We start from the raw sequence: 10,418 nt of genomic DNA on the forward strand, positions 1-10,418 counted from the left end.
GTGAATAAGCTCGCTAAATCTAAGAAGCACCTTTCTGTTCCACTTGTAGTCACTCCATTCATGTCAGAGATGTTCAACGCTCCGTTGGCACCTCTTCAGTTTAATGTGGCTCAACCTGAACCCCTGCAACAACAACAACCTCACCAGCATCAACAGCAACCCCTGCAACAGCTACTTCAACCACAACAACAACACTCTCCTCAACCATCACCTCAACAATCACCTCAACAATCACCTACTCAATCACCTATCCACCATCAACAAGAATTCCCTTCAGTTGAAGATGAGCCTCTACAATACAACTTCTTTGAAAATCATCCATCTTCATCTGAACCTATAATACCCCTCACTCAAACACAATACTCTCCACAAACACAATCAACCTCACAACCACTACCATCAGAATCTGCTGTCAACCCTGGACTTCAGGAATTCAGAGATAACTTACAGGTAGCTCAGGTACTTACTGACTTCTCATCTAACTTTAATGTTGATATATCTGATTATGGTTGTAACTTTGATTTGTTTTGTCAGCCTGCCAGCAATGAACCTGACAACACACAGGTTCATATCCCCGCTGATATTTCATTTCAACAAACTCTCCCTTCTCCAAACACAACAAACATCACTACTACGAAACCTGTTCGTAAAGTAGCCCGGAAAAGGAGTGGGAGTGCTTTTGTGTCTGAACCCGCAGCTCTGTCTTCTCTAAAGAAGCAAAGGGTGGAAACCTCTAAGACAACTGCAGCCTCATCCTCGCCTTTCCAAAAGGGCTTGGACACTGATATGGCAATACAGTCTCTGGAGTCATTCTCTCAACAGAGTGAACCCATTGAAGTTGACCGTCCAGCCACGGTAATCTGTACAGAGTCAAGCACTGATCTAGCACTCACTCTAGTGCAAAATCAAGCCAATACACAGGTTACTACACTTTCTGAGAGCACAGTTTTTCAAAACCAATATACTATGTATGAAAAATTTGCTGATCATTCTTTCTTTAATGATCAGGAGCTGCTTGGCAATGTGCAAGTACATCTGCCGTCAATGGCATCCGGAGGACAATTTGTTCCTCCACTACCTTTGAACCCATCTCAGGGAACATTGGTAGTATATACAGGTACATCTGGAGCTATGAGTGAATCGAGTGATGAAAGGCAAACACCGAGCGATACACATGCACGAGAGGCTAGTGAAACAGCTTTGAGTGTACGTGAGGTGAGTGCACACACTAACACAGCTCTTTTTGAGGAACAGATTGCAAGGTTACAAGCTGAACTTGCAAGAATAATTGCTGAGAATGAAAGGTTGAAAGGTGCACAACTGGTCACCTTAGAGAAGAAAGTAGAGGAGGAGCCATCCAGTACTTACAGGGATGAGCTTAGAGCTGATATCCAGGGTTTAGCTGTCGAGATGAGATCCAACCATGAGCTCTATATGTCTAAATTTGATGAAATCGACAGCAAACTGGATCAACTTCTCAGTAACTCCAAGTCTGATGATCCAACCTCCAGAGAGGATCCCTCAACTAAGGGGGAGAATAGAGACAAGGGAGGAGAAGACAAAGGAAACAGCTCCAATCAAAGTAACAAAGGGAACACTAACACCAATACTTCTGACTCTGCACCTGGCAGAGAAACTGAAAAGTCTAAAGGCAAGCAACCCATGCATCAACAGGAAGACAATTATGATGCCTTTCCTAAGGAAATGGATGATGATGATGTGTTTGATGCCACTTACTGCCAGAATCAAGAAGATGGTGTATTTGATGAAGCTTATCTGTTCCAGACAGAAGAGGAGGCTGTAGATCTTGAACATGAAGAGTTGGTGAAAAAGTTCAAGATGGAAAATGAAGCTAGGAAGCGAAAGCTCAGGGACTTTCAGAAGCTCCTAGAAGACAAGCTGATTACTGAAGAAGAAATCAAGAAGGAAAAGCAGAAAATCTATGATGCTGCCTGTGTGCAGAAGAATCTTGATATTAAGCACAAAGTTGGTAAGAGTTGGGATATTGCACGGAGAATCATCAATGGACCTCAAAGGGAACCCTTCGACGACAAGAAGTTCATGTCTTTGATCTATGATCTAAGGGAGGTAAACCCTGATGAGGATTTATTTATGCATGCCCTATCTCTTGAACTGTGGTACATTACAGTTGCTGTCAGGAACTTGCTAGATGAATGGGAGCTTATCATTTATACCAGGAGGAACGGAACATTCAGACTCTCAGTTGAATTCCTAAAGTCATTTACTGTGTCTGAGCTCTGGGTGCTTCGTAACAAAGTCAAAAGAAGCTCTAATTTGAATGAACTCCTTCGAGACAAGCTGATGGAACATGCTGAATTCAATAGTCCTCAGATTGTCAAGAAACCATATTGTCTGAAGTTCATCAATGACAACATCATATGCACTGTGTATCTAAATGATGAAGCCTTCCCCAAATATCCTGTGAACCAACTGATTCGTGCATCTACTCTCCTACGAACCAAGGGATTTGCTTCTAAAGAAAAGGCTGATGCTGATAGTGTTATCTCTGACTACTGTCTTCGGAATGGTATTTCTAAATACACAAGGAAGATGAAGCAAGTCAAGAAGACTCAGCCTGCTGACTTTCAGGAGGACCCGGTGGATCTGGAAGTAATGCACCAACTGGCTCTGGCTAACGAAAGGAAGAAACGTGGTGAAGCCACTACTGCAGAAAAGCCATCCAGAGAAGAACCTTCAACTCCTATTCTTCACAGTTCTGATACTGAAGAAGGAGAAGTTGATCTGTAGATTTATATAGGGTATTGTAATATATGTTCTAAAAGAACACCCCTTTTGTAATCTACTTATATGTTTGAATCTGGTGAATGTCTAATGAATACCAGAAACTTTTGCTATTTATCTTTCCATGTTTAATCCTTTGTCTTATCAGTTAGTTGAGTTATCCTCTCGATAATTTGCATGTTATGTTAACAAACAAATAGGGGGAGATTGAAAGGCATATGTTAAGCCTATTTGTAATTAAGAGGAATCAACTCAACTCTGATAAGAAAGCAAGAAAATAGCAAGTACTGTTAACTGGAATCCGTACGAAGAACGTCAAATGATTTATTGAAGATTTTATGTCAGAAGAATTTCAGGATGCTGCTGCAAACCACTGGAAGAAGTTCATTAATATGATCAAGCCTCAGTGTACAAATAATCTTTTGTAGCACGTCCAGAAGATCAGAAGGTATAAAGTTTAAATACTTTATTTATTCAGAAGATTCCATATTGTGTCAACAAATGAAGATGAACTAAGAAGACGAAGAATCGACGAACAAGCCACTGCCTAATTGTTTAATTGACAAGGAATATTTAATTCAGCTAGTTACAGATGAACCAGACAGTACATTTGTGTATCAGCTCATCCGGTTAAATATTCTGAGTCAAGAGAAGGTGGTCGTTCAATCAAGTCGAAGATCATAATTATTTAAAGAAGACTGAAGACTCTGCTGAAGAAGGAAAAGGATAATTAATTATCTAATTAATTATTTCACTTCTCAAAATAATTATATTGAATGTGTAATTTATTTATTAAATTAATTCTATCTCGAATTAATTTAATTTATGAATCTATGCTTTTAAAATAATTAAGTGAATATTAATTGGTTAATTAATTAAAGGGAAAATGGATTGTCTACTTGAAATACACAAGGAAAGACAATCTATTTGATTGTCTAGTTGAAAAACAAGAAGGAAAGACAATCTAGTTGATTGTCTAAGTGTTAAAACACAAGGAAAGACAATCCAAGGCTTTGTCTTGCTAAAACATGCAAGGTAAGACAATCCAGTGGATTGTCTTGCTGTTTTAAGCAAGGTAAGACAATCCAAAGGATTGTCTTACCGACTGTTGCCTTCACACAACACGGCAAGACAATCTCCTAGATTGTCTTACCGCATTTCTTCCCCTTCCTTTACACGGGAAGACAATCCTTGTGATTGTCTTACCGATTGTTTCAATTGTCTTGCCTTGGTAGCTTGCAAGACAATCCTTGTGATTGTCTTGCCGATTGTAGAACAGTAAGACAATCTCTCAGATTGTCTTACCGCACTTCTCAATTGTCTTACCGACCCCTAGATTGTCTTGCCCACGGATTTCATTGTCTTACTAGTTGTAGACAATTAATTTAATTGTCTTACAAGCTCTAAAATAGCAAGACAAAGTGCCAAATTGTCTTAGCAAGCTAGGGATTGTCTTTGCCACCATTGTCTTACTAGTTCAAGGGTTTTGCCTATAAATATGGCTCTCCCCCCTTCATTTATTGTTGTTCAAAGTATTGTAAAGCTTTCAAGTTGTGCTAAACTTGCTATTCGTTAAATCCGCAGTTTACTGTGCTTTGATCATTCGGTTGTTTTGTTCCGCTGAGTTAGAATACTTTCTGTCAAATTTATTCTACGAACTAGTGGACATTAAAACGAACCATATTAATTATATAACGACTTAAAACATTGTTATATTAATTAATCTTAATCTGATTAACAAGTTACATTCCAATCAGATTTATTCCGCCGCGATTATTTTGTGACGATTGTATTCAACCCCCCCCCCCCCCTTCTACAATCGTATCTGGACCTAACAGGTAATTCCATCAAGAACCCATATAAAACGAGTCTTAAACTTACCATTTTCTAACAATCCCCCACTAATCCATACAGAAATGCATATCAGATTTTATCATGAATTGTTTTTCAGAGTAGGTACCCTTCCGGGTTTGAACCCTCCTAAGTCCTCTACTTCGATGGCTACCGGATATAGATGGAATATTTCACCTTGAATCTTTATCCGTTTGGTGTAACCACACTCCATAGTCGACGACAAGTCAAAGGCTATGGTACAGATCTACGGCTTTGAGACGTTAATGGTCGTGTCTCGATCCTGTTCGACGAATGTTTCGAGGAATAACCCATTCCTCTAATTGCGACCACACAATTACATTCGCTTAGCTGGGCATCTCCAAAGATGTACTGCTAACATCTCGTCAAATGACTTGACCCCATTCAGAGTTTTAAAACTCTTGCTATACATGCAGTAACAGTACCTTTTAAGGTTTCCAGGGGATAGACACAGATACACAAGTATCTAGTTATATGTAGTAAAGGTACTACCGATCCATCCTTACAACTTGTTATTACCACATTGAATACACTTTGAGGGATCTCCTCTCAGGTGTATTGGGTTCCCGCTGTAGATGAACCATGATGGGTTACCAGTCCCATCCCCAACCTCGACTTAAGGACTACAGCATGCTCAAGCCCCTTAGTCAACGGGTCAGCTATATTATCCTGAGTTCCAATGAACTCTATAGCTATAACCCTATCAGAAACAAGACCCCTTATAGACTTAAGTCTAACTTGGATGTGTCTCTTTGTCTTAGCGTTATACTTTACACTTCTGATCTTGTCAATAGTTGTACGGCTATCACAATGAACAGAAATGGCAGGAAGCGGTTTGCTTACTACAGGTAACATTGACATCAGTCCATGTAACCATTCAGCCTCCGTCCCCGTGGCATCCAATGCACACAACTCAGCCTCAAAAGTAGACCGAGTAATCAAAGTCTGTCTAGAAGACTTCCAGGACACAGCTCCACCCGCTAGGGTAAACACATATCCAGTCACTCCATTGGAACCGGATTTCTTAGCTATCCAACTTGCATCACTGTACCCCTCGAGTACCCCAGGAAATCTCCGGTAATGCAAGCCAAGAGAAATAGTTCCCTTGAGATATCTAAGAACTCTATCCAGAGCCTCCCAATGAGTCTTGTTCGGACAGCTTGTATATCTAGCTAACTTAGACACAGAATAAGAAATATCTGGTCTAGTCACATTAGCAAGATATTGCAAACTACCAATAATCTGAGAATACCTTAACTGAGACACAGGTACACCTGAACTATTCTTGACAAGGGCCACTTTAGGATCATAGGGTGTACTTGCGATTCTACAATTTGAATAACCATACTTCTCAAGTATAGATTTCTCTATATAATGAGACTGTGACAAGGTTATTCCATCAGTTGACAGTGTTAACTTGATCCCAAGAATCATACTAGCCTCACCCATATCCTTCATCTCAAAGTGCCTTTTCAAGAAACTCTTTGTCTCGTTAATAATCGCATTATTGGTTCCAAACAACAAAATATCATCAACATATAGGCATACAATCACACATTCATTTCCTCTAACCTTATAGTAGACGCACTTATCACTTTCATTAACTAAAAATTCGAATGCTAAAACAGTTTCATCAAACTTTTTATGCCAGTCGATAGGTGCTTGTTTAAGGCCATAGATGGACTTGACTAGTTTACATACTTTCCTCTCGTTACCGGAGGCAATAAATCCTTCAGGCTGATCCATGTAAATCTCTTCTTCAAGGTCACCATGAAGAAAAGCAGTCTTTACATCCATTTGATGGACGATAAGACCATGCACAGAAGCCAATGCTATAAGCATTCGGATGGTTGTCATTCTAGCAACAGGAGAGTATGTATCAAAATAGTCTATACCTTCTCTTTGCCTAAAACCCTTAGCAACTAGCCTCGCCTTGTACTTATCTATTGAGCCATCCGGGTTCAACTTCCTCTTGAAGACCCACTTACATCCTATAGTAGAACACCCAGGAGGGAGATCGACTAACTCCCATGTTCCATTAGAAACAATAGAGTCCATCTCACTCTTTACAGCGCCTTTCCAATGCCTTGACTCCGAAGAGTCCATGGCTTGACGGAAAGTTAAAGGTTCATCCTCGACATTGTAAGTGAGAAAGTCACTTCCAAAGTCCTTGACTACCTTTGCACGCTTACTCCTTCTAGGTTCCTCTACTTCGTTAGGAGTAGAGCTACTACTAGGATTCGCCCCCACATTTGTCATCTTTTCCACATGATCGGGAATAGAACTCGATGTGAGAGTCGGATCATCCTCAGAATTACCCTGAGGTATACCAGTCGTCATAGGGAACACGTCCTCAAAGAACGTTGCATCACGAAACTCAACTATCGTATTAGCCACAATGCCGTCTATGTCAGATTTTATAACTAAAAATCTCATAGCGGTTGTGGTCTCTAGATAGCCCAAAAAGATACAATCAACAGTCTTAGGCCCTAGTTTCTTTCTCTTGTGTTCAGGTACAAGTACCTTTGCAAGGCACCCCCACACACGAAGATAATTCAAACTAGTTTTACGTTTTCTCCATAATTCATATGGTGTCTTATCCATGTGTTTCAAAGGGACCCTATTCAGAATATGGCAAGCCGTATTCAGAGCCTCTCCCCACATGTATTTAGGCAACCCCGAATTAATCAACATGCTGTTAATCATATCTTTAAAAGTTCTGTTCTTTCGCTCTGCCACCCCATTAGACTCAGGCGTGTATGGTGGAGTAACCTCATGAACTATACCATTGCTTGCGCAAAATTCATTAAACAAGTTACTTGTATACTCACCACCTCTATCAGATCTCAAATGTTTAAGTACTTTGCTCGTTTGTGTTTCAGCTTCATTTTTAAACATAATGAATTTTTCTAGTGCTTCATCCTTATGTTTAAGCAAATAAACATAACAATATCTATCTAACAATTCAGAATCCCTAACAACATTATGAAAAGGTTTCTTTGTTTGTTTAGCAGTCACACATACTTGACACTTAGATTTCTTATCAATGGAATGCTTTGGAATCAACTCTAAATTCATCATATTCTTTAGAGCACCAAAATTTAAATGACCAAGTCGTGAGTGCCATAAATCAGATGATTCAACACAATTAACAGAAGGAACATTAATAAAACCACCCAAAACGGGTTCCACATTTATCAAAAATAAACCATCCGACAAGTAACCCTTGCCAACAAATGTACCAGTCTGAGTAATCACAACTTTATTACATTTAAAAGAAAGTTCAAAGCCATTTTTAACTAAATAGCTTCCACTTATAATATTTCTATGAATAGAAGGAACATGATGCACTCTAGTGAGGGTCAGAATACGCCCAGAAGCAAACTTCAGGTCCACGTTTCCAATTCCTAGCACTTGAGCAGCACTTGAATTCCCCATCCTCACTGTCACTCCATGACACCGTCATTGGTTTCAGAGGCAACAACCTCACCAACAACCATGTTAGCCACAGGCCCACTCGTGGTTCCAAGCACAGTATTATCCTGAGCTACCACACCAGCTTTCTTAGCTTTCTTCATTAAACAGTCCTTGCTCCAATGACCAACCTGTCCACAAGACCAACATGGCTTGTTTGCCTTTGGTTTCTTAGCCTTGTTCTTGTCATTCTTGGGTTTATCCTTCTTAGTGACAGATTTCCTTTTCTGTCCTACAGTTACTACGTTCACCTTCGAACTACTCCCATGCTCAGCAGGCATCACATGTCCTTGTTTGGACTTGTGCTGCTCCTGCACAGAGATGTCCAACATCAGATTAGTCCAAGTGATCTCTCCTTTCTGTCTTTTCAGGGAGAGAGCAAACTCTTCCCAAGACTTTGGGAGTTTTTCAATCACGGACATAACCTGAAACTTTTCAGGCAGGTCCATTCCGGACTCCTTCAAAGCATGCACCAACATCTCAAATTCATGCACCTGTTCCGTCATGGATTTTCCATCCACCAGCTTGAAATCAAGAAACCTCGCCACACTATACTTCTCAAGACCTTGAGAATCAGTATTGTGGGTTTGGTCCAGCTTCTCTCCCACAAAAGCTTAGCAGTATAGGCATCCGATGAATATACATCGAATAGAGTGTTCGCTAACGCTGCCAAAATAGCAGCCCTAGCCACCCCATCCTTTTCAGCCCACAAAGCATAAACCTTTGCAGAATCAGCCTTCTCTTGATCCAAAACAGGAGGATCATACTGCACCACTGGCCATAAGCCCTTAACCGTTAACCATAGCTTCATCTTTTTCTGCCAACGAGAAAAAGAAGCCCCCCCACTGAATTTATCAGGCATGCCCGATAAATCAATAGGCTTAAGGAAACTGTACGTAGCCCAATCAATGGTAGCAGTACCACCAGAACCAGAACTAGGAGCACCAACAACAGTCACAGGAGTTTCAGTTTCGTTAACCATCTTGCTAATAACTATATAACACAAATTATCGTTTCAAGATTGTTGAAAATAATAAACTATTAGCGCAACAATGAGGTAGTTATATATCAGGAATTAACAAGAACAGGCAAGGCACCAAATAACGAAACAATACACGAAGGCAAAACAGAAATATAATCAGTACCTTAAATTGACAAGAAAAGACAGAAATCACTTAGCTTGCAAAGCTTTATCAAATACTGATCAAAATCAGAATCACAGCTGAGTCGCCTAGCCCTTGAAAAGTCTAGACTGTTCTTGAAATGATAATTGCCCCACTTACGCTGTGTTGGGTTGCAGCAATCTCGCCTCCAGGATGAAACAGCTCAGATCAACTCGTTCACAGACACGCAATTGATCAACAGCGACCTGACCTCAGTTCGCCCAGAAAACCTATGCAATCTGTTCTGTATGTATTATTGTAGAGAGAAAATAGAGAAGAGTAGCAGCTAGGGTTTTTGTATTTTTGATATCCCTCACTCACAAAAACGTTTTGATTCTGTATATAATACAAAATAAAACGTAACTGAAGATATGGCATTAATTACAATAAATATTCTGACTTAATGCATTTTATTTTAATTGAATATACTTCAGTACATTCACCACTCAGGGGCACGTACATTCACCAGTCAGGGGCACGTACATTCAGCACTCTGGGGCATGTACATTCAGCGCTCAGGGGCACGTACATTCAGCACCCTGGGGCACGTACATTCAGCGCTCAGGGGCACGTACATTCAGCACCCTGGGGCACGTACATTCAGCGCTCAGGGGCACGTACATTCAGCACCCTGGGGCACGTACATTCAGCGCTCAAAATAAAATTATAAGTCAGGATTTATTTAATTAATTAATTCAAGCTACTAACTTCAACTCAATTTATTTATGGATTACACTAAGAAAATGTCTTAGATCCACACACATGAAAGTTTAAGTCCTCATTACAAGGAACAACCTCCAACAATTAGATTAAGGTAATTCCATCAAGAACCCATATAAAACGAGTCTTAAACTTACCATTTTCTAACAGAAGTTAATGCAGAATTAACATTTGAAGATGAGGAAATTAATTGTCACTGGTGAATTTAACTGGTAAGTATTAAACTATTAGTGTAGCTTAATATTAGTTGTTGTTTGTAGCCTGTAGTCTATTTTTGTTTCTCTCTGTCCTTGTTAAGCTAGAGTACTGCAGTATTGCGACAATGGATAGTAGTAACTTTTTTACATTTATGCAGCTAGAGTTTTTGGGAGATGCAAGATTCAGTATTTTGAAAGAAAGCATTTTGAACACAAAGGATCCCTGGAG

This window comes from Daucus carota, chromosome 6 (genome assembly GCF_001625215.2).
Source record: "Daucus carota subsp. sativus chromosome 6, DH1 v3.0, whole genome shotgun sequence".
Taxonomy (NCBI): domain Eukaryota; kingdom Viridiplantae; phylum Streptophyta; class Magnoliopsida; order Apiales; family Apiaceae; genus Daucus; species Daucus carota.